Raw genomic sequence first — 25,833 nt, 5'->3', positions numbered from 1 at the left:
ATAAAGCTGAGGACATCGCTGAAAATGCAGCACAAAGAGATAAAAAGAACATATGAAAGTGAGGTGAAGAGACATGAAAGATAGCATGAGAATAGCCAACACTTGGCCATCAGGAGTTCTAAAAACTACAGTGTAGATGCAATCTTCATGATAATATTTGCCAAAAATTTCAAAACAGAAAAGTGAGTGTCCCCAGATTCAAGTAGCATATACAATGTAACTGACTCCCTAGAAGGTTATGTTACACAACTAGATAGACTATAGTGAAGTTGCAGTCACAGAGAAAAGATAGATTAATTGCAAAGGAAAGAAAGTCACGGTGCAGTGTATGTCAACTGTATCTCAATAAAAATGGAAGGGAAAAAACAAAGAATGCCACAGTTGCTGTAGATATTGAATCACCAATAAGAGATGTCAGAAAAAATAATATATTCATAGTGCTGAAGGAAAATAACAATCTAATAAGCTCTACACAGCTAAGCTCTCATCTTAGAGGAGCATAAAATACTTTTACAGGCATATAAATTCAGAGTTTATTACTCACAGACCATCACTAACAGAACTACTAAATGACACATTATGACAAAAAGGAAATAAAACTAGAGGAAAAGTTTTAGTTACAAAAATCACTGTAAACTTATAAAGTGCTAAACAATATGCCTAAATAATATTACATCTACTACTATTATATAATACTTATACAGCACTTGCTATGAGCCAAATATTATATTTAGCACTTTACAAGAATCTTTAGAGATAGGTACTAATATAATCCTATTTTATAAAGGAGAAAACAGACTCAGGGAGGATAAATGACTTGCTCACTGTCTCATAGCTAATAAGTGGCAAAGTCTGGCTACAGAATCTGTGCCCATAACCTGTTTGCTACATTGTCTCTCTAATAAATTACTAATAAAAATGGTAAATATAAAATGAAACTAAAAGTCTAAACAATAGTAATATAGAAGATGGAACATGTGAGCTCAGAATTAAAACATCCTAGGGGCTTCTCTGGTGGTCTCTGGTTAAGAATCTGCCTTACAGTGCAGCAGACAGGTTCAATCCTTGGTCCAGGAGGATCCCACATGCCATGGAGCATCTAAGCCTGTGGGCCACAACTATTGAAACCTGTATGCCTTAGAGCCCATGCTCCTCAAGAAGAGAAGTCACCACAATGAGAAGCCCATGCATTACAACCAGACAGTAGGCCCCACTCACCACAACTAGAGAAACCCTGCATGCAGCAACTAAGACCCAGCACAGCCAAAAATAAATAAAGAAATCTTAAAAAAAAAAAAGAAATTAAAGTACCCTAAAACCATTTTATTTTTTAGGAGGAGAGAAATACAGATTAAATTTAATCTGTATTAAGATAAAAAACCACCAAAACAATAGAAACAAAATGTATATCAAACCAAGAGAGGGGAGAAAATGAATAACGAATCCTTGATTAGGCCAATGAGTAAGTAAATGAGAAAAAAATACAAGTAATTCACCACAAAGGCCAATTCAATCAGTTCCAAGAATACAATGCCATATAGACTTCTTTCTTTAACCACAACTAATACAATTAGAAGTCAATAATTATAGCAAAAATGTGGACTCTAAAGAACTTATAAATGAAATATGGATTAAAGAAGAGATCATGATGGATACAGCATTTGCAATAAGCAACACTGAAAAGAATACGTATAGAAATTGTGGGATTCAGTTTAAGGGGAATATTTGGTGGGAATTTTATAGTTTTAAAGAGAAAGATAATAATAAAAATAAAAAAGAAACATTAATAAAAACAACAGAAGTTATCAACAACATGAGAAGGTTCTCTACAGACAAATAAATATTGGAGGACATTACTACAGATTTTATAGAAATTTAAAGATAATAAAATAATACTATGAACAGTGAGTGTAGGTCAATACATTTGGAAATGTAGACAGAATGAATAACTTCCTTTTAAAATGTACTTAAATCAATCAATAAGAATATCAGACTAAAAGTACTAGAGAAATTGAATAGTAGCAGAAATGTCTGTGGGGTCGCACAGAGTCAGACACGACTGAAGAGACTTAGAAGCAGCAAAAACAAAACAAAACAAAACAAAAAAACTAACCACTAAGCCAAGGAATTTTCCAGACTATTTTGCAAAGCAAACTTTAAAGGAAAAAATAAAATAATATGTATGTATTTACTATATTTTTAAAAAACTTTACTAAGGCATAATTGAAATTCAGAAAACTGCATATGTATTTAATGTTTACAATTTGATGAGTTTGGACATAAACATGTACTTGTGAAACCATCACCACAAATGAGGTAATAAACATACATAACCTTCAAAAGTTTTCTCTTACCCCAGTTTGTTTGCCTGTTTGTTTGGTAATAACACAACATGAGATCTACCCCCTTAACAAAATTTTTAAGTGCACAAAACTACTAACTGTAGGCACAGTGTTATAGAAAGCTTTCTAGAACTTACTCATCATACAAAACTAAAACTTTAAGCCATTGAACAGCAACTCCATACTTCTTCCTCTTTCCAGCCCTTGGCAACCACCATTCTACTATCTGCTTCTATGAGTTTGACTATTTTAGATATCTTATATAAATGGGATCATGCAGTATTTGTTTTTATGTGTTGGTTTATTTTACTTAGCATAATATCCTGAAGGTTGGTCCATGTTGTTGTATGAGATAGATTTCTTTTTTCCTTTTTAAAGGCCAAATAATATTCCATTGTGTGTAATACCACACTTTCTTTATCCATTCATATGTCAATAGACATTTTTGTTGTTTCCATATCTTGGCTATTTTAAATCATGCTGTGATGAACATGGGAGTGCAGCTATCTCTTCAAGGTACAGCTTTCATTTCCTTTAGATATGTACCCAGAAGTTGGATTACTAGATCATTCATTCCCACCAACACTTTTCTTGACATCTTCACCAACATTTAACTTTCATCTTTTTTAAAACATCTGTCTTCCCTCCCTACCACATCACTCATTGTAAGCTCCACAATATCTTTTGTGTTCTTGAAAATAGCTATTCTAACAGGTATGAGGTGATAGCTCACTGTGGTTTTGATTTGGATTTTCCTCATGACTGGTAATGTTGAGCATCTTTTTATATACATGTTGCCCATCTGTATGCTTTTTTGGAAAAATTTCCATTCAGGACCTTTGCCCATTTTTAAATCAGGTTATTTGGGTTTTTTGATGTACTCCCACTTGTCAATTTTTGCTTTGGTTGCCTGTGCATCACACCCAAGAAGTCAAGATCAATGTCAGGGGGGTTTTCCCCAATATTTTCTTCTAGGAGTTTTGTAGTTTCAGTTCTCATGCTTAAGTCTTTAATACATTTTTAGTTGATTTTTGCATGTGGAGTGAAGGAAAGTGTCCAATTTCATATTTTTGCATGAGATACAGATATCCAGCTTTCCAAACTTTCCTGTTTGTTGAAGAGACTTATTTATTGTAGATTCTTGGCACTTTTGTTGAAGATCAGTTGACCATGACCTTATTGGGTCAATTCAGGGCCCTCTATTCTGTTCCCGGAGAAGGAAATGGCAACCCACTCCAGTGTTCTTGCCTGGAGAATCCCAGGGACAGAGGAGCCTGGTGGGCTGCCATCTATGGGGTTGCACAGAGTCGAACACGACTGAAGCAACTTAGCATGCATGCATGCATTGGAGAAGGAAATGGCAACCCACTCCAATATTCTTGCCTGGAGAATCCCAGGGACAGAGGAGCCTGGTGGGCTGCTGTCTATGGGGTCGCACAGAGTCAGACATGACTGAAGTGACTTAGCAGCAGCAGCAGCTATTCTGTTCCATTGGTCTATATACCTGTCTTTATCCCATTACTATACTGTTTTAATTACTGTAGCTTTGTAATGTATTTTGAAACCAGTAAGGTATAATGTCCCCAGATTTGTTCCTTTTCAAGATTGCTTTGTTATTTGGGGTTTTTTGTGGTTCCACATGAATTTTTCAATTGTTTTCCTCTTTTTATAAAAAAATGCCATTGGGATTTTGATGAGGATAACACTTAATTTGTAGGTCAATTTGAATAGTATGGACATTTTAACAATATTGAGTCTTCCAGTTCATGAACATGGGATGTCTTTCCATTTATTTGTGTCTTCTTTAATTTCTTTCATCAATATTTTATAGCTTTCAGTGTATGGCTTTCACCTTCTTGCTGAAGGCTTTTCCTAAGTATTTTATTCTTTTTGCTATTGTAAGTTATTTTATTTTCAAATAACTCATTGCTAGATTATAGAAATGAAACTGATTCTTTATGGTGAATTTGTATTTTTCAGATTTACTGAATACTTATTAGCTCTAACAGCTTCTTTGTGAATCTTTTCTACATATAAATAATTTTCTATACATAAAGTCATGCCATCTGCAAACAACTATTTAACTTCTTTTTTTTCTGATTAGGATGTCTTTTATATCTTTTTCTTGCCTAATTTCTCTGGCTAGGACCCAAGTACTTGAATATAAGTGGTGAGAGTGGGCATGCTTGTCTTGTTTCTGGTCTTAGAGGAAAGACTTTCAGTTTTTCACCATTGAGTATGGCATTTGCTGTGAACTTTTTCTAATACGGCCTTTATTATGTTCAGGTAAATTCCTCCTATCTTCTAAAAACTATTTGAGATAATAGAAAAAGAAGCAATGCCCTCAATTCCTTTATGATCTTATTACAATCTAAATTTCAAAATAAACCAATAAAAAGGTTAAGAACCAAAAGACACAGTAAAATTATAAGCAAATTCAACCTAAGGTTATAAATGAAAAACTCTTAAAATGTCTGCCAGACGAATCCAACCAATAAATTAGTTTTTCTAAAAACTGCATCAGAGGGACTTCCCTGGCAGTCCAGTGGTTAAGATTCTGTGCCCTCAATGCAGAGGCTGGGGGTTCAGTCCCTGGCTGGGGAACTAAAATGTCGTGTGGTGTGGCCAAGATTTTTTTAAAAATTGCATCATGACTAAGTCAAGTTGAATTTGTTCCAGGAATTATAGAAAAAGCAAAGAAAAGATCAAATCATCCCACTAAATGCAGATAAGTTATTTCAATAAATTGCCCACAAATTTGTGATTTAGAAATTCTTAGCAAAATGGGAATAAAAGAAATTTTCTTAACCTTAGATGGCTACAAAAAACTATAGTGAGCCTCATGCTTTGTAGTAAAATGTTAGAAACACTGATATTGAATCAGGAACAAGGAAAAGAAGTTGATTATCTCAATGCATTCACCGCTCACTAGAGATCATGGCTGATGAAGTAAGATAAGAAACAATTAAAATAAGGATTATAAAAGAAAAAATAAAATTTTCATTATTTACAGATGATGTGGTTATATTAGAAAATCCATGAAAATCTAAAGATAAATGACCAAAAAAAATATGAGCAAGATTCAAGAATCAAGATAAATAAAAAAATAACTAAATGTATCTATAAATAAGGAAAAATAGACAAAATATAAGATACCATAAAATATAAGGGATAAATTACATCAAAAGAGGTACATCACAGCTATATGTAATCAATTATTATATAAACTTTTACAGAAGCACTTAAAAGAAGATTTAAATAAAGAGGTAAGCATGGATAGGAAGACACGAAATGATTAAGATGTCAGTTTCCTTCAAAGTTATCTATGAATATATTGCAATCCCAATCAAAACTCCAATAGAAGTTTCCATAGAATTTAACTTACTGATCTTTTTTTAAAAAAATCTTCTTTCAGTTTATTCAAAATAAAAATTGAAGATGAGATGTATGAAGGGGAAATGTATGGAAAAACTAACATGGATATTTACATTACCATATGTAAAATAGATGGCCAATGAGAATTTGTTGTATGTCTCAGGAAACTCGAACAGGGCTGTGTCAACCTAGAGGGGTAGAATCAGGAGAGAGATGGGAGGGAAGTTCAAGAGGGTGGGGATATGTGTATACCTATGGCTGATTCATGTTGAGGTTTGACAGAAAACAACAAAATTCTGTAAAGCAATTATCCTTCAATTAAAAAATAAATTAATTAAAAAACCCAAATCTTTCAGTTTATTCAAAACAAAAACAAACATAGAATTATGAAAATATAATTTTCATAATTGAAAGGCTTGCAAGTTGTTTTTCTAAGTTTTTAAAGCTCATCTCCATCCCTCAATAAAGTATACTTATATTCACTGGGTGCTTTGGAAGGAGCTCTCAGGTGGACTGCTTACTACATCTTGGACTTCCTATCCTGAGGCTGTATCAGTTGGGTCAGGACCATGATGGAATTCTCTGTGTAGTTTTCTAGAATGTGAGTCAAATATGAACTGCTTGAGTTTTTCAGGAATTACTACATCACTGAAGTCTGCAAACACACGCATATGCCTAAAGCTGTCAATAGCTATCACAGGGCAATCTGCTGGAGTTTTCTGTATGTGCAGAAGACAATGTCTAAATGTGTCACCGTCAACATGTAAAAATTTATTGTACATTTTTCACTTATTAATTGTTGGCCTACTTCATTTTGGAACATTTCTAAACTTTCTGTATCTTCTTTCATACAGTGGAACCGTATGAGAAAAGGCAGTCCTTCTTCTGTCAATCTCACTCCATTTCAAATGCTATTTCTCAGACAAGAGGAACACATTTATCTTAAATCTAATTGTAAGTCTCATCAAAATTTGTCATAGATTCCAAGTACAACATATTTGGAGCAGAAAGCCCTGATGGTTTGTAAATTATGTTGTCTCCACTGAATCTTTCTGGTTTTGAAACAACCCCAAACGCAGCTAGCTAGGAAGGCACAATCATCATGCAAGATATTTGCTACTCTTTCAAAAACTCTATAGTTTTCTGAATCTTTTTGCTCAAAATATCTGATGATATTTCTTCTGCTGTGGACAAGGGTGGTGATTTCTGCTAAGTCATAAAGTTCTTGAAGGGGTCACTTTTTTGTTTCCTGATGTAATCTGCAAGTTCTTTCACTTATCACTACCCCTGTATCCTCTCTTCATCATCATCCTATTATGCAATGATTTGAAGGTTGTGCATTTGCTTATCCTGTATCTCTGGGCTATATCAGCGTGCTGATCACAGTCAACTTTGGCAAACACTACTTGATTTGCATTTGTATATTCTTCCTTAATGACATTGGAAGCTTCCTCAAAAATTGTGTGCAACAATCTGCTTTTTTACCACTTTTAGTTCCACAGAACTGTGGAAGCATGCAAGTAATACCTCATTTGTCTTGGTTTCTGAGACAGACAAGAGCGAAGCTCTAGACTAGCAATATTCCATGGCACTTTCTGACAGTTGTCTTTAGCTCCAATACTTGAATATTTCTCTAAGATGATTTTTTCCTTCTTTTTCATTGTTTTCTTCTTTTTTTTGTATTACTTTAGTAATGTTCATGTCTACAAACTCAGGTGACTAAAATGTACATTAAAGTATAATGTTCAAGGTTTCACATAATGAGAAAATACCAGAATTAGAGGAATCAGAGATCTTGATAACAATATCATCATGGGAATCAAAGCAGTTAGAATTGCATTGTAATATTTACGAGAACTGAACCAAGACCTGAGATCCATGGCATTACATAAGAAACTTCTCCAAAGTCCTATTTTTGTCCCTGTCTTCTTGAGTGGAGTATTTGGAAGGCTACTGAGAATCCACTAAAGACCATGATTTTATTTTGGCTAAGATAATAAAGAGCCATTCTAATGGAAACTGGCCAAGGGCTTTGCCAGTTTCTTTAGGGCCATTTCTGATATCTGGCCATGTCAGCATGTCACACAATAAGACTCCTTAAAAAAATAAAACCAAAAAAGAAGGTAACTAATTCATAATATTTATTAAGTTATTGAAGGGTACAAGCTACTTTCTTCATTCCACTCAAGACTGAAAATTTAACATCAGTTTAACATTTCAAGGCTCTATTCTCCTCTTCCTTCAAGAAGACTTCTCTGATTCTGCCAATGAGAAGAAATTTTCTTCTTTTCAGAAATCTACAGCTGTACTTCTCATATTTAATGGGCATATATGAATCAGCCATGTATGCTGCTAAAGTGCCAGTTCTCAATCAGTAGGCCTAAGGTGAGGACACTGGAAGAAGCAAGATCTACAACCCACTTCTACAAATACCTTAAGGGCACCTATCACTCTCACTTTGGAATTCTAATTATTTACACATACACCTTCTCTTCCCCACTGAATTATAAATTCCTTGTTGTTTAGTTTCTAAGTCGTGTCGGATTCTTTTGCAGTCCCATGGACTGTAGCCTGCCAAGCTCCTCTGTCCATGGAATTTCCTCAAAAATTGGAGTAGGTTGCCATTTCCTTCTCCATGACCAACTGATCTTAAAATTCATATAGTATTTATAATTTTTCAAGTGATAGTGTTTTCTTATTACTGTTATCTAATTTTTCTACATATAGTTCATTTTGATCAGAGAATGTTCAATGTATCATTTCTGCCAGCTTCAACTGAATTTTACTGTCCCACCTAACCTCACCTGGTATCTTTCATACCTGCATACATACCTGCATGTGTTATATTTGGCATCCCTTTTTCATACATTTTTGTTGTAGGTTACAGAGTGTATACTGATTTCTTTTCATACTGGTTAATTTAAGATGATTTCTGAAAGAAGGAGGCAATATAATCTTTACTTCAGTGGTCTTCAAATCTTTGCACATTTTAATGTTGACTCTTTATTTCGTATGTGTAAGGAGGTACAAGGAATATAATTTTCCCCAGATCGTGAATAAAATAAAAACTGTTGAAGCATTATCTCCCTTAAATATACACAGTTCCTATTTTTCTTTGACCTCATATATCCATTCCATACCCCCAGTATTTTTATCCTAATATATTTTTATACTGGAATGTCTATAGTTAAGACACATCAAAATACACATGTAAATTGAAATTAACTTTAAAAATTTTCTATTGGCACAAAGTTCTATATGCCTTTCTTCTGAACTGCATCATAATTATCACTATTACACACTTTTAAAAAGAATATAAAGTGTTTAATTATTTTATTAAATATTAAATATTTTATTAAATAATTATTAACTATTAGATAGTTATTAAATAATTATTAATCATTAATTGCTTTATTTATAATACTAAATAAAAATGTTTAATATTTATTAAGCAATTAAATTTATTAAACCTAAAAATAAAATTTTATTGCAAATTCATTTCTTAATGCATTGGATGAGGATAGGTTCTCCTTTAACTTAGGTATCTCTTAAATGATACTACTTTCTGACAGAATTAGACAAGGTTCAGCATCAATTCTATCCCTCTTTCACATTTTTGTATGTGGGAGGGCTAGGAGACTTTTTTCACATAAACAAGTATTAAAAGGAGTTTGGTATAGCAAAGTCATTCAATTCCCCGAACTCCTTTCGAATCATATGCCCTAATCACTTAGTCATATTTCATTAAAAAATTATGTTTAATGATCTATCAGTGGGCAAGTTTATTAAACCTTCTACTATCTTTACTCAGTCTGATCAATTTCAGGAGAGAATATATAAGGAGAGGATATGGAAATAGATATAGAGTACCTCTGTATTCCCAGGGGTCTATTTACCCTAACTCGAATATTTTATTCAACCACCTTACAACTGGAAATTTCTGTAATATAATTTTATTTTAAAAAATGAAAAAACTTGAAGCAAAAGTTTAGCATTTGTTAATATCGGGTGTGGTATATGGGTGTATCTCTTCTAGTACTCTGTATACTTTTCTCTGAATTTAAACTGTCTCATATAACTCATTTCATCTTGACAATGGTTAAAAAAATCCAATGAGAACATTTTGCTCAAGTTTGAGTACAAGTCCACCCATTATCTAGCACATCTAATTCCACTGTGGCATGTAGTTGCTTTGACTTCTCAGACTTCACTGTGAAGTTCAAGATGTACTTTTTTAAAACAACCATTTAAAATAACTATTCTCAAATCCGCTGAGAAAGTGTGTAGAGAATGTGGAGGCTTATCAAGTTTAAAAGCCCCAAATATGGCTGATGGGTGTTTATGTTTAACCAGCCTCCACCACCACTCCATCACCACTCACCATAACCACAACCACAAACACTGAAAATTTACTGTGTAGCAGGATCCTTGAGAACAGGATTATAGCCAAACTTTGATAACCAGGAAATCTGGCCTTGGGAACTGATGAGGCTGGGATAGTGTAAAGAACCACTCTGAACCTGGACTGGGAGGGGGAGGTGTTGGGAGAGAAAGGATACATGTATATATATGGCTCAGTCCCTTTGCTCTTCAACTGAAATGATGACATCATTAATTGGCTATAGGCTAATATAAAATTATTAATAGCAGCAGTTACATTCCCTCTCCTTCACCCTATTTATTAAAGTTTGAAGTCATATAAAGTAAGATGAAAACAAAACAAAAAAGAACCACTCTGAAACTACCTGGCCTGAAAGAGGTAGCATAGATGGTAAATACTAACCTTGACTACACAGCTTAGATGGCGCAAAGCCAAAAAGTGTTCATTGACAAATCTGTTGTGCTACATTCTTGGACTTCCTAGCCTTCAAAACTGTGAGAAATACATTTCTGATGTATATAAGCCATTCAGTCTATGGTATTTTGTTATAGCAGCCTGAATGGATGGAGACACTCCTTCAGATTTGTTTTGCTTCTTTAAAACTGTTTTTGGCTACTCAGAGTCCCTTGAAATTTTATATGAATTTTAGGACCAACTTTTCCATTTATGTAAAAATAAGGGGGTGGGAGTATTTGATGTCTGACTCTATGGACATGAGTTTGAGCAAGCTTCGGGAGTTGGTGATGGATAGGAAGTCTGGCATGTGGTGGTCCATGGGGTCGCAAAGAGTCGGACACGATTGAGTGACTGAACTGAAGGGGGCTATTGTGATATTGACAGGAATTGCACTGAATCTTTAGATCAATTCAGGGAGTATTAGATAGTGATAATATTAAATCTTCAAGTTCATGTACACAGGGTATTTTTCCATTTATTTAAATCTAATTTCTTTCAGCAATGTTTGTAATTTTCAGTGTATAAGTCTTGTACCATCTTGGTTAAATTTCTTGCTATTGTGAATGAAACTGTTTACTTTAAATTCCTTTATGAATAGTTTATTACTAGCATATAAAGTTACAATTGATCACTTTATGTTGAACTTATATCCTGAAAAATTTCTGAACTTGTTTAATAGCATTAATAGTTTTTGTGGATGCTCTAGGAATTCTATATGTACGATCATGTCATCTGAAAATAGAGATAGTTCTACTTCATTTCAATTTGGATATCTTTATTTTTCTTGCTTAATTGCTCTGGCTAGGACTTCCTGTACAAGGTTGAATAGAATTGGGGAAAGCAAGTTGCATGTCTTGTTCCTGATCTTACAGAGAGAGTTTTCAGTCTTTCACTATTAAATATGATGTTCACTGTGAGTTTTTCATAAATGCACTATAACATGTTGAGGAAATGCCCATCTATTTCTAATTTGTTGAATATTCTTATCATAAATAGGGAAATCTAATTTTATCAAATGCTTTTTTCTGCATCAGTTGAGATAATCATATGAGTTTTCTCCCCCTTCATTCTGTTAGTATGGTATATTAAATTATGAACTGAATCATGTCCCCCTCAAAAAAAAAAAAAGCATGTGTTGAAGCCCAAACCCTCAATGTGACTGTATTTGAAGATAGGGCCTTTAAGGAGGTAATCAGATTAAATGAAGTAATAAGGATAGGGTGTTAATCCTATAGGACTGGTATGCTTACAAGAAGAGGAAGAGACACTAGGAGTGCATGAGCACAGAGGAAGTGCCATGTGAAGACACAGCAAGAAATAAGCAAGGGAGAAGACTCACTAGAAACCAACCAGCACCTTGATCTTGGACTTTCAGCCTCTATGTCTGAGAAAATAAATTTCTGTTATTTAAGCCACCCAAGCTGTGGCGTTCTGTTAAGGCAGTCCTAGTAGACTAATATACATTGACTGTTCTTTTCCTTAATGTCGAACTCCTTGCATTCTTTAGACAAATCTCAACTGCTCATGGTTTAGAGTCCTCTTAATATACTGCTGGATTTGGTTGCTAGTAATTTGTTGATGATTTTTGCATCTATATTTGTAATGGATATTGATCTGTAGTTTTCTTTGCTTGTGAGGTCTTTGTCTGGCCTTGATAGCAGAATGCTGGTTTCAAAGAATAAATTAGGGAATAATTCCTCTAAAATTACATATTTTGGAAGAGTTTCAGAAGAATTTGTGTTAACACTTTTTAAAATATTTTGTAGAATTCATCTGGTCCTAGGTTTTTCTTTGTGGAGAGGTTTTTGATTACTGATTCAATCTCAGTTTGTTATGAGTCTATTTAGATTTTCTATTTCTTCTTGAGTCAGGTTTGGTAGTTTGTTTCTAGGACTTTATCCATTTGATCTAGAATATCTAATTTTTTGGCATGCAATTGTTCACAGTACTATTTTACAATATTTTTTTTATTTCTGTAGGTCTGTAGTAATGTCAACTTCATTTTTGATTTTAATAACTTGAGTCTTCTTTTTGTGTTTCTTGGTCAGTCTAGCTAGAGGTTTGCCAATTTTATTGATCTTCCTGAGGAACCAAAATTTGGGTTTTATTGATTCTATTGCTTTTCTCTTATGTACTTTAAAAATTTTTCTATTCTAAACTCAATCCTTCCTTCTGCTACAGTAGGGTTTAGTTTTCTCTTTTTTTCCTTTATGGTGCAAAGATATAGGTTATTGATTTGAGATCTTCTTTTGTAATGTAGGTGTTTATAGTCATGAATTTCCCTCTGAGCACTGCTTTCATTGCATCCCTTAAGTTTTGGTATAAGATCTTTTCACTTTCATTTATCTCCAAGTGTTTTATAATGTCCCTTGTGATTTCATTTGATCCATTGGTTGTCTAAGAGTGTGCTGTTTAATTTCCACATATTTGTGAACTTTTCAGATTTACTATTTTAATGATTTCTAGTTTCTGTTGAGTTGGAGACATTACTTTATAGGATTTCAATATTTTAAAATTTACTGAGACTTGTTTTGTGGTAATATGGCCTATGTCTCCTAGATAGTGTTCCAAGTGCACATCAGAAAAATGTATAGTCTGGTGCTGTTGGATACAGTGTCTGTTGGTGTACAACATTTCTTTATTGATCTTCTCATTATTCTATTCATTTTTTAAGGTGAGGTATTTAAATCTTCAAATATTATGGAGAACTATCTATTCTATTTCATTTCTGTCAGTTTTTGGCTCCTATATTTTGGGGCTCTATTATTAGTTATGTATATATTTATAATTATTGGATCTTCTTAATGAACTACTTTTTTTATCAACAAATAGTGTCATTCCTTGTCCCTTATAATGATTCTTTAATTAAAGTGACCCTCTTGTAAAGTGAACATAGATGGATCATTTTTATTAAAAATTTTTAATAAAATTTCAGAAAAAGTGAGGGAAAAGTATAGAGATTTCTCACATATCCCCTGCCCCACACATGCATATTTACCCTCATTATCAACATTCCCACCAGAGAGGTATATATGTTACAATTAATGAACCTACATTAACACATCATAATCACTCAAAGTTCATAGTTTATATTAGGGTTCATTCTTGGTGCTGTATATTCTATGGGCTGGACAATTGTATAATTACTTTCACCCAACTTTATCAAGTTGAAGAAGTTCCACTCCAGCTTATTAAGAGTTCAGTGTGAATTTGTCAAATGCTTTCTCTGCATTTATTGATATGATCATGTGATACTTTTTCTTTTTTGTCTGTTGATAAGATAGATTGCATTGATTTTCAAGTGTTGAATCAGCCTTGCACACCTGGGATAAATCCCATTAGTCATGGTATATAATCTTTTTTATACATTGTTGGATTCAATTTGCTAACATTTTGATGAGGATTTTTCCATGTTCACGAGCAATATTGGTCTGCAGTCTTCTTGTAATGTCTTGTCTGGTTTTAATATTAGGGCAATGATGCCCTTGAATGAGTTAAGATGTATTCCCTCTGCTTCTATTCTCTGAGATTGTAAAGAATTGCTATAATTTCTTTTTTAAATGATTGGTAGAATTCACCAGTGAACCCAATCTGGGACAAATGCTTTCTATTTTGGAAGGATATTATTGATTCAGCTTCTTTAGATACAGGCATATCTGTTGTCTGTTTCTTCTTGTGTGAGTTTTGGCAAATTGTGTCTTTCAAGGAATTGGTCTAGTTCATCTAGGTTATCAAACCTGTGGGCTTAGAGTTGTTCATAGTCCTCCTTCCTTATCATTTTCCATTGCTGTCTGAAAGCAGACATTGTATGACCTTAGTCTTTTAAATTTGTTAAGTTGTGTTTTATGGCCCAAAGTGTAGCCTATCTTGGTGACTATTCCATGGTAGCTTGATAAGAAAGTGTATTCTGCTTTTGTTAGAAGTAGTCTAGAGATATCAGTTATATTCAGTTGACTGATGGGTATTGTTCAGTTCAACTCTGTTCTTACTGATTTTCTGTCTGTTGGATCTATCCTTTTCTGAGAGAGGGATGTTGAAGTTTTCAACTATAATAGCATATTTATCTATTTCTCTTGGCAGATCTATTAGTTTTTGCCCCACATAGTTTGATGCTCTGTTGTTTTCCTTCTAACACTGGCTCTCCTCCTAGGCTACTGGTTTTCAAGGCTGCCACTGAGTTGGGGAGAGGAGGATGTAAGTAGGGAAAGTTAAAACACAACAAAGTCTTCTATTCTTATCAAAGTCCAGCTATTTTTCTTGAATAAAACTCTCCATGGATTTTGAAGCCTTTGGTTAATTTCTAGAAAAAGTTGTGAACAAGTTGATTTTGATAAATTTGCCAGTGTTTTCCCTACTTTCATGGAGGAATGACTTTTGGACATCCTTACTCCTCTATTCTGCAAGTGCTTCTCTCTATCGTTTTTTGGCTCTAGTCCCACACTATCTCTGTGGCTTTGGGCTACTCATGTTACTTCTCCATGCTTTCTTCCTCTGTACAACGTAGAGGGGTCTGTGAGTGTGAAGGCCAGATAATCTTAAGATTTGAGATTAGGATGTAAGTTATAATTGATATATAAAACAGTATTGTTTCATAGTTTAATGGTAAGCATTAAAAAAACATTTCTTAGTGGTATATAAGAGAGCGTCTTACTAGTATGGCATCTTAGATTCCATGAGATACATTAAGTTAGTCACATTCAGGCTTTGAAAGTGAAGTGAAAGTGAAAAAGGGGACTTTAAGGCTCATTAAATTCATAGCCATTTGATTCAAGCTTTAAGCCCTGGGTCCAGGGTCTATCATTAGACTTCTCAAACACCCCCTTCTCTATAAACCTGGGAAAAGGGGTAAACTTCAAACCTGTTGATTTTTAATCCTAGATCACTAAAACTGGCAGAAAGCCTAGAGATCAATGTCCAACCTCCTCTGCAAAATGATTTCTCAATGACCCAGAGGCTTACTGGCAGAGTGAAACTTAGAACCACGGTTTCTTGCTCTTCTCTACTAGACCAAGCTACGTCTCTTGCATCCCTTTCCTCTCAGCTTCACATTTATCTGCATGTCATTTTTTTTCCTATCATTGCATAGTCGTGCTCCTTGCCTTAATGGGCAATCAGAATGGAGACAGCTACACATTTTAAAAATCATTAAATCATGTTTGTATTTTAAGTAATGTGATTTCCATTTGGACATGAGTAAAAATGCGAAGATAAGCTAGAGGCCCATTGCAAACCAGATTCCCCTTCCAGGCAGCAGCCAGATCACTATTGGCAAGAAAGAGTGGGCAAGTGGTGGCCATTGTTAACCCTTTGTTGTTGTTGTTTACTCGCTCAGTCGTGTCCAACTCTTTTGCAACCCCATGGACTGTAGCCCACCAGACTCCTCTGACAATGAGATTTCCCAGACAAGAATACAAGAGTGGGTTGCTATTTCCTTCTCCAGGGGATCATCCCAACCAAGGGATTGAACCACATCTCCTGCATTGGCAGGCAGATTCTTTAACACTGAGCCACCAGGGAAGTCCCTTAGTGGTAACCCAAATGTTTATAAGTCAATTAGGTCAGAAAATTAAGGTTTTAGATTCTGCTCTGACAATATCTGGCTGACTGTATGACCTAAGGTCTTGGTTGGTGGGGCAATACTTGGTCTGAGGCTTCTGAAGTGAAAATGGAATAATCTGGGAGGCAATATTTTTAGGAGAAGGTGGATCAAAAGCTAAAGACACAAGATCGGGCAGGTTCAGGGTGGTATGCCCATAGACTCAAGGGCTAAACAGATAAGGGTTAAAAACCTCAAAAAAGTATATACCCCTTGATGTAGAAATTCAGTTTCTAGGAATTTATTCTTTGGAAATAATAAGATAAACATACAAATGTGTGTATATAGGACTTCCCTGGTGGCTCAGTGGTAAAGTATCCACCTGCCAATGTAGGAGACATGGGTTTGATCCTTGGGTAAGGAAGATCTCCTGGAGGAAATGACAATCCACTTCAGGATTCTGGCCTGGGAAATCCCATGGACAGAGGACCTTGGTGGGCTACAGTCCATGGGGTCACAAAAGAGTTGGGTACAACTTAGTGACTAAACAACAACGTGTGTGTATATAAGGATAAATACAGAAGCACTATTCATTACAGTGAAAAATTGGAAATAATTGAATATTCATCAACATGTGGTTAAGTACACGACAGTTCCTCTTTACAGTACAATGTTATGCAGCCACTAAAAGTAAAAATGAATTATTTGTGGTCATGGAAATCTTCTCACGATTGATCAAAAGGCAAGTTATAGTGTCTGAAATATAATTTCACGTGCATAAATTTAAAACACATGTGACTATGCATAGGAAAAAAGACTGAAAGCATGTTCACTAAATGTTGTGTGGTTTCTTATGGTTGGTGGAGTTAATCCATTTTTTCTCAATTTTCTTGTCTATATTTTATATATCTTCTACAAAGAATCTGGCATTTTTGAATAATTAAAAAGTTCAGTGCTTAATAAAAAGCAAGAGAGATCATTTAAAGCAGAAGAGGCTAGAGAATTCCCTGGTGGTCCAGTGGTTAGGACTTCGTGTTTTCACTGCCAGGGTTCTGGGTTCAGTCTCTGTTCTGGGCACTAAGATCCTGTAAGCTGCACAGCATGGTCAAAAAGTAATGACAATAAATTTAAGTCATTTTAAAAAATAAAACAAAAGAGGCTAATAAACAGGGGAGACTATGGGAATGAAGCTGAAAAGATGGATCCTGAATGAAGCAGTGCTGACAGGGGAAAGGCAGAACTTTTCTTTGTGGTCAGAGCTGCTCTGACTTTCTGAAAGGCTATTGTGGGGGGAATATAGGGGAGGGATCCTGAGGATTGAAGGGCTTGTGTCCCAGAGCAAGACATGTCTTTGGCCCACATATCCACACAACCCTCCAAAGAACACCTAATCCAGCTCTCCAACAAGTGCTCTGTAAATGTTTAATGACTGAATAATGATAAACAGATACATAGCTATTAGTCACTCATCAAGGAGCCATTTTTTTTTTTACATAACACAGCAGAGGCAAAAACTGCACGATTTCAGGCAAATCTCTAAGTTAATTTTTCAGAAAAACACTTCATTTATAATATTCTGATACTTTCAAATAAACATATACACACAAAGAGATGACTCACCCTGTTATATTTCCATAACTTACCCTGAGTTGGGGAGAAGATATGCCTCCAAGCCTACCATACTATAAAAGATTTATTACATTAAAATTACTTCTCATTTTTATAAAATGATTAAAGCCAAGCTTGCTTTGAAAGGATCTGGAACAGTCAGCTTTAATCTAGTTCTCCTGCTAGTGCTGACCAACCAGGAGGTGTTGAACAGGTCATGTCCACCCCACCCCCTGAGGCCTCCATGTCTCCATCTATACAATCTACTAAAAACCCCCTCCATATCTAACAGAAAGGTCTCCACAGTGGATAAAAGTTACGAGTCCCTATGTCACCTGTTAAAACTATAGAAGATTCTTTGCATTCCCACCCAAAGTCCTGGCTCCATGAGGGTTTCTGGTATTGAACATGCATAACTCCCTTCCGTCAATGGGATGATTCTGCTTGTGCTGACTCTCATGGGTCAGAGTCACCACTGAAAGGACTGGGAAGACAAGCTGATCTCCAGAGACCCATGAGGACTGGTGGTAGGAAAGGAAGACCTCTCTCTGCTCAGCAGTGACCTCCACACATTAGACTCCTCCTCAAACAATCTCCATCTAGTATATTCCACCAATTGGTGAGATGTTGAGGTTGATCAATGGGTTTGCACATACATAGAAGCCATTCATCCATTGGTGTCTACTGTTTTTAATCAGCTCTATATGGGGAGGAAATGATCTTGTTCAAAGTTGTGCTGATTCCTTTGCAGGAGGGAGATGAGAGAAATAAAAAGGATATATGGACATGGAGAAAGAAGGTAATTCATTCACTGTATATCAGATTCCTCCTCATCAGTGATTCTGCTTTTCTTGGCTTATTATACGTCCTTCCTTTCCATTTGTATTTTGGATATTCAGAAATTATTGCTTTCCTCTATATTAGTTAAGGTCAGTAAAGCTAGCCTCTATAACTCAAAATTCAGTAGCAAAACAAAAAAAAGGGTTGTTTTCCATTCAAGCCATAACCCAGTGCAAGCATTCCTGGTTAGGCAGCCCTTGCATTGTCATCCTGGATCCAGGCTCCTCTCATACTCAGAGCTGTTGTTTGTTGTTTTAGCCACGAAGTCATGTCTGACTCTTTGTGACCTCATGGACTCTAGCCAGCCAGACTCCTTTGTCCATGGGATTTTCCAGGCAAGAATAGTGGAGTAGGTTGCCATTCCCTTCTCCAGGGGATCTTCCCAACCGAGGGATCGAACTCATGTCTCCCGTATTGCAGGTGGATTCTTTACCACTGAGCCACCTGGGAAGCCCAATGCTTAGAGTTCTCTCCATCAATCTGACTGAGATATGGGAAAGGGATTGAGGATTACCTGGAGTTGTTCTGGGCTAACCCTGGACAAAATTCACATCTTTTACATTGGTTTCATGTGGAATAGTCACACGGCCACACCTTATTGCAGGGGAGCCTAGGAACGATAGTTGAACTAAATGCCTAAGAAGAGTAGAACATGAATATTGGTGAGTGCTAGGGGTCTCTGCAACATCCTCCAAGGTCAAGTCCTCCATTCTTTGATTTTCAGCTAGGAATGCAAATCCCTAGGGCATTACAATAAATCTGGAGATAAGAAAAGACAAAAGGAAAATAAGTGGGTTTCCTGAAACTGACCATGACATGACTAATACCTTCTCCAAATAATCCAAAGGGAATAGTCGGCTCACAAATTAGAGGTTACTTGAATGAAAACAGAACTCTACTGACAGAAAGGATCTGCTTTCTGACAATGAAGCACTCAAGGACTGAGTCACATAATTAGAGGTGATTGACAGGTGACACAAGCCACGCACACTGCCTCTCAGCCTATAAATTATGCTGCTATTAGGGGAAGTTACAACGAATGTGACCAATGGGAGATGTGCAATGGGAAAAGGTGCAGAATTCCATATATGTTTGCAGACAGATTTCTAGACTTTGGGAGGTAGTGAGTTGAATGGAAATAGAGCAGCCTCTGGAGGCAGACAGTTTGGTTTGAAGGCCAGGACATGTCATTTACCAAGTCTACGGTCTTGGGAGAAGATCTCAGCTTCTGTTAAGTCTTGGTTTTCTTATCACTAAGATGAGTATAATAATGCTACCTTCCTCACAGAGCTCCTGGGAAAGGTAAATAGTTAATGTAAAATTGATTGGCATAAAATTTGGCACAGAGAAGATGCCTAAGAGAGGGTCTCTTTTAAAAAAAATATTGGCAAACTAATTTCTCAATGTGGGGCCTACTGCTCTAGCCTATCCTCGACTCTCAGATATCCCACCAGACAAAGGAGAAAGGGGAGGGAATGAGAACAGAGAGCTAAGAGGGACCTGCAGGGGGGACTGGCAGGACACAGCAAGGCTGTTAGTGAGTGAAGTGGAGGAACCTTTGTGGATAATATTAGTACATATGTCCCAGGATTGTTTTGAGTGTTACATGAAATAGTAGTTCATGCTTAGCCCAGAGCCTGGCACATAACATCAGCCTGAGTACTCGTATTATTTATTTTTATTCTGAACAAAAGGAGAGTGGTACCTACCAGCTGGGTAAGAAGAAAGGGAGAATAAATTATCGTGTCCCTTTGGGTGGTCTCCGCCTTCTCTGCAATGTACAGGGTGGGGTGGGGGTGCAATAGGGGTCTTGGGGGAGTCAGAAAGGCCTGGCCTTGCTGCCACCATGGACACTGTCTTCCTCAGTCCAGCCTCAGAGGGGAATGTCTGAAGACAGGATGAGATCATGCCTGGAAAGTTCTTTGTGCTCCAGAGAAGAAAGATATCCTGTACATTTAAGTCGCTATTATTTGCAGAGCCAAATGCCAGACTTTGAAATGCAGCCAGCCTCTCTTCAATATCTAGTTATGTTTCCACAGCACAGGATGAAAAAAACCAACTGTTTATATGCGGTAGTATTTCTGGTAACTGAACTTATTAGTTTAAAAGGCAATATTTACCGAGCTCACAAAATAGCATGCTTTCTGTCCACAAAGACCTGTTTTAATTAAAGCTCTACCTTTAAAATTCATTAAAGTAATCAGTTCTAAGAGATTAGGAGGCCACGCATTAGATTTCAACCTGGGATTGCCACACATTCCCTTCTGCAGGTGCAGGAGGCCATGATTTCAACAACTGTGAAGATCTCTCCTTTCACTGGATTTCAGTTTTATTTAAAGGCACTGGCTGGCTAGCCTCGGGAATTTGTCTTTTTTATTAGGCATGAGCAGCTCAGTCGCCTACTAGGTGGATCACCTCATTATTCTCGTCACCTGGGCAGAGCCATGACTCAAAAGCCAGCTCTCCCAGGGCAGACGGGATGGGTTGGGGAAGGGAATGTGGAGAGATGAAAAGCCACCATGTTCCCTGGCCACAAAGCGGCTTGGCTCTTACACTCTAGCCTCCTGGCTGTTCAGAGGAAAAGAGCTGGCTGGAAGAGCTCAGTGGGCGCAGTTTAGAGGCATAAGGCTACATCACTAACTACAACCACCACACGTGTAATTGCTACAACACACGGAGCACTTCCTCCGCACTAGGTCTACACAGCTTGTGTTTTGAGCCTCTTGGCAACCCTATGAGATGGGCGCTCACATCATCTTCCTTTCACACATGAGGACACTGAGGCTCAGGGAGGTCTCTGGCCAAAGCCCACATGGAGAGGAAGTGACAGGAAAGCAGCATAGGCAGAAAATGACTGGCCTTGGACCTCCATTGGGGCCACTTTCTTTTTTTAACTTATTTTTAATTGAAGGGTAATTGCTTTACAATATTGCTTTGGCTTCTGCCACACATCAACACGAGTTAGCCACAGGTATACATATGTCCCCTCCCTCTTGAACCTCCCTCCCACCTCCCACGCTTGGGGCCACTTTTTAGAGGTGAGCTCTGTGATGTCGTCCCTGAGGTTTGGTTTGCTCATGTAGAAAGGACGGCCTCTCTCTGACAGTGTGATGGCAAGAATTCCATGTGGAGACACGAGTACGGCATTCAGCACACGCCCTGGCATGGAGGACACACACAACGCAGAGTAGCAATTCCTACCAGGAGACTGTAAAATGTGACGCTGACCACCCAGCTGTGGGAGAGAGTCAGCTCCCCTGAGCCTTGACAACCGCCCAGCAACCCCGAGCGGGAGAATGGAGGCAGGACAAGTGGCTTGCCAAGGGAAGAGGGGACCTCCATCAGCTTGTGGGGGTGGGAAGGAGGGGGGCTGGGGAGGCAGACCTGTGAGTGCAGGGCCAGGGCGGCAGATGAGCATCAACCCCACTCCTCGCAGCGGGAGTGGAGCTGAGGTTCATGCAAGGTGCCGTGGCAGGGATCTCGGGGACAGGCTGACCGTACAGAACAATGAGACCTGGGAGGTGACAACTGGCTCTGAAAAGGACTCAGTTCAGCCACTTTTCCCTGGAAAACAAGCTGTTGCCGCCAGATGGAAGCACTACGAAAGGCCCTTGACGGCACTCTTATCCAACTTCTTCACTGTCCACCTGGGCACACCAAGGCCCCGTGAGCAGGAGTCTATTTTATGTCCAGAGAACAAGTGTCTACACTGGAGTTCAAGATGGCTCTGCCACCCGACTGGCTCTATGACCCTGACAAAATTACCTAATCTCGTTGTGCCCCAATTTTCTCCCCCGTAAAAGATCACACATGCACAGAGTTTTTCAAGGATGAAATGAAAGAATGCCCGTAAAGCTCTCAGCACAGTGCTTGGCACGCCCTCTAAGCTGGCTCAGGAATTGCCTGGCAGTCCAGTGGTTAAGACTGTGTGCTTCCAATGCAGGAAGCACAGGTTTGATCCCTGGTCGGGGAACTAAGGCCCCACAAGCTGTGCAGCTTGGTCGAAAAATAAATAAATAAATAAAAATAAGCTGGCCTGCACCAGGTCCTGTGACAGTGGGTCCTCCCTACTAGTGCTCACTCAGTCATGTCAGACTGTGACCCCATGCACCATGGCCCGCCAAGATCCTCTGTCCCTGGGATTTCCCAGGCAAGAATACTGGAGTGGGTAGCCATTCTCTTCACCAGAAGATCTTCCTGACCCAGGGATTGAACCTGCATCTCCTGCATTGCAGGTGATTCTTTACCTGCTGAGCCATTGGGGCCTGGTGTTACTAATGCTCTCACTAATGCTCCTATTCTGCAGGACTCTGGAAAATGGCAGCCCTGTTTCACTTTTCCTGCTCCAAAAGCCCCCAAGAGTCTTCTCCAGGGGGATCTTCCTCACCAGCTGTGGTTTCTCCTGCAGAGATGACTGAGCCGGGCCTGCCACAGGCTTGGCATTTGGCAGCAGGTCCAGGTGTCCCTGAGGTGAGGCCATGCCCACCCCTACACCAGACTTGCTCCTTGGCCAGGCACCAAACGGGAAGCAGAGACTACAGTGGTATGCAAGCTGGATGCTGGCTTGGCACTCAGTGATCACGAACAATACTCAATTGGGCAAGAAATAACAATATTCACATATTTATTTAACCACTATGGATTGAGCAAAATTTTGTGCCAAGTCCTATGCTCAGTGTTAGAGGGGTGCTGGTGATATAAAAGCAGACAGCATCCCTGATGATCAGGTGCTTACAACCTAGTGAAGGGCATCGCCTAATTGAAACCATATACTTCCTGTTTTAATTACTTGCTAGGTGTGTAGGTGATGGAAGAAAAGAACCAGGTTGCTAGGAGAGTAGATAATGAAGGCTTGGCTGGGCTTGGAGGATCATAAAGGCAGTAACATTTGGTCAGAGCTCTAAAGGATGTGGCAACCCACTCCAGTATTCTTGCCTGGGAAATCCCATGGACAGAGGAGCCTGGTGGGCTACAGTCCATGGGGTTGCAGAAAGAGACACACATGACTTAGTGACTAAACAACAACTAAAGGATGTGCAATTCTCTAGGCAGAGACTGCAGGAGGCAGGTTTGTAGGTGGAGAAAGGCTTACAGGCAGCGGAAACTTTAAGGACGACACCAAGAAAGAAAACCCGTGACACGTTGAAGGAGTTGAGAGATTGCTAGTTAGGCTGGGGGCAATCCCAGAAAGGAAGAATGGTACAGGATGAGGTGGGTGATGAGGTCAGTGGGCCCACGTCACTCAAGGTCTTTGGTCCAGGATCAGGAGACTTGCTTTTAAAAAGGCCAGTGGGGAACAGTTGATGGATTTTAAGCCAGAGAGCAACATGACCTGACTTAGGTTTTTGAAAGATCTGGCTGCCGTGCAGAAAATGGATTGTGGGGAGGCAGACCAGAGTGAGGGTGCAGAGATCTGCGTGGATGCTATTGTCCAGGAAGAGGTGATAGCCACTCAGAGGAGGAGAGTGGGAAGAGCGAACGCATGCAGTGGGTTGATCTGAGAGAGATGTCAGAGGTCTAACTGAAAAGCCTTGCCGATGAATCGAATGTGGAGTGTGAGGGAGCAGGAGGGGTCAGGAGTGACTCCTTCTCAGGCTGGTACCCTTGGTGGATGCTCGGAGCTATTCACATGGATAGGAAACCCCGGGGGAAGTGATGGTGTGGAGTGGGCTGGAAGGAAGGGGAATAACTTTTGAGATGAGTTGAACTGAGATGTCTGGGAAGCAGAGGAGTGAACAGCTGCATATATAGATCAGGAGCTTAGAGGAAAGGAGCTGGAAATCTAAATTCTGTCAGCTCAGTATAGAGGCAGGGATTGAAGGTGAGGCATGAATGTGCTCCTCAGCAGGGCATTGAATGTGAGCATGGAAGACGTAACTCTAATCACCTCTATCAGATTAACGTCAGGGAGAGAACAGACAGAGAAGGCTAAGAAGAATAAGGCAGGCTGGGAGCTAGGAAAGTGAGGGTGTCAAGGAAAGAGTCATCATGGAACAAGATAGAAAGCCCAGAAATAAACCTGCACACCTATGGGTACCTTATTTTTGACAAAGGAGGCAAGAATATACAATGGGGCAAAGACAGCCTCTTCAATAAGTGGCACTGGGAAAACTGATACTACATGTAAAAGGATGAAATTAGAACACTTCCTAACTCCATACACAAAGATAAACTCAAAATGGATTAAAGACCTAAATGTAAGACCAAACCCCATAAAACTCTTAGAGAAAAACACAGGCAGGACACTCGATGACATAAATCAAAGCAAGATCCTCTATGATCCACCTCCTAGATTAATGGAAATAAAAACAAAAGTAAACAAGTGGGACCTAATTAAACTTAAAAGCTTTGCACAGCAAAGGAAACTACAAACAAGGTGAAAAGATAACCCTCAGAATGGGAGAAAATAATAGCAAATGAGACAACTGACAAAGGATTAATTTCCAAAATATACAGGCAACTCAAATAACTTAATACCAGAAAAACAAACAACCCAATCAAAAAATAGGAAAAAGACCTAAACAGACATTTCTCCAAAGAAGACATACAGGTGGCTAATAAACACATGAAAAGATGCTCAACATCGATCATTATTAAAGAAATGCAAATCAAAACTACAATGAGATATCACCTCAGACCAGTCAGAATGGCCATCATCGAAAAAGTCTACCAACAATAAATGCTGGAGAGGGTGTGGAGAAAAGGGAACCCTCTTGCACTGTTGGTGTGAATGTAAATTGATACAGCCACTATGGAAGATGGTGTGGAGATTCCTTAAAAAACTAGGAATAAAACCATCATATGACCCAGCAATCCCACTCCTAGGCATAGACCCTGAGGAAACCAAAATTGAAAGACACATGTATTCCAATGTTCAATGCAACAGTGTTGCAGCACTGTTTACAATACCTAGAACATGGAAGCAACCTAGATGTCCATCAACAGATGAATGAATAAAGACGCTGTGGTACATATACACAATGGAATATTCAGTTCAGTTCAGTCGCTCAGTCGTGTCTGACTCTTTGCGACCCCATGAACTGCAGCACGCCAGGCCTCCCTGTCCATCACCAACTCCAGGAGTTTACTCAAACTCATGCCCATCGAGTCGGTGATGCCATCCAGCCATCTCATCCTTTGTCACCCCCTTCTCCTCCTGCCCCCAATCCCTCCCAGCATCAGGGTCTTTTCCAGTGAGTCAACTCTTCGCATGAGGTGGCCAAAGTATTGGAGTTTCAGCTTCAGCATCAGTCCTTCCAATGAACGCCCAGGACTTATCTCCTTCAGGATGGACT

The 25,833-nt window shown here is 38.3% G+C and overlaps 1 pseudogene; it reads right to left on the bottom strand.

The window, feature by feature from the left end:
* Positions 1 to 6,156: 6,156 nt before the first annotated feature.
* Positions 6,157 to 23,018, bottom strand: LOC136154671 (endoplasmic reticulum resident protein 44 pseudogene; annotated as a pseudogene).
* Positions 23,019 to 25,833: the final 2,815 nt, after the last annotated feature.

This window comes from Muntiacus reevesi, chromosome X (assembly GCF_963930625.1).
Source record: "Muntiacus reevesi chromosome X, mMunRee1.1, whole genome shotgun sequence".
In the NCBI taxonomy this organism is placed as follows: domain Eukaryota; kingdom Metazoa; phylum Chordata; class Mammalia; order Artiodactyla; family Cervidae; genus Muntiacus; species Muntiacus reevesi.
This window is presented reverse-complemented; position numbering and strand designations above follow the sequence as displayed.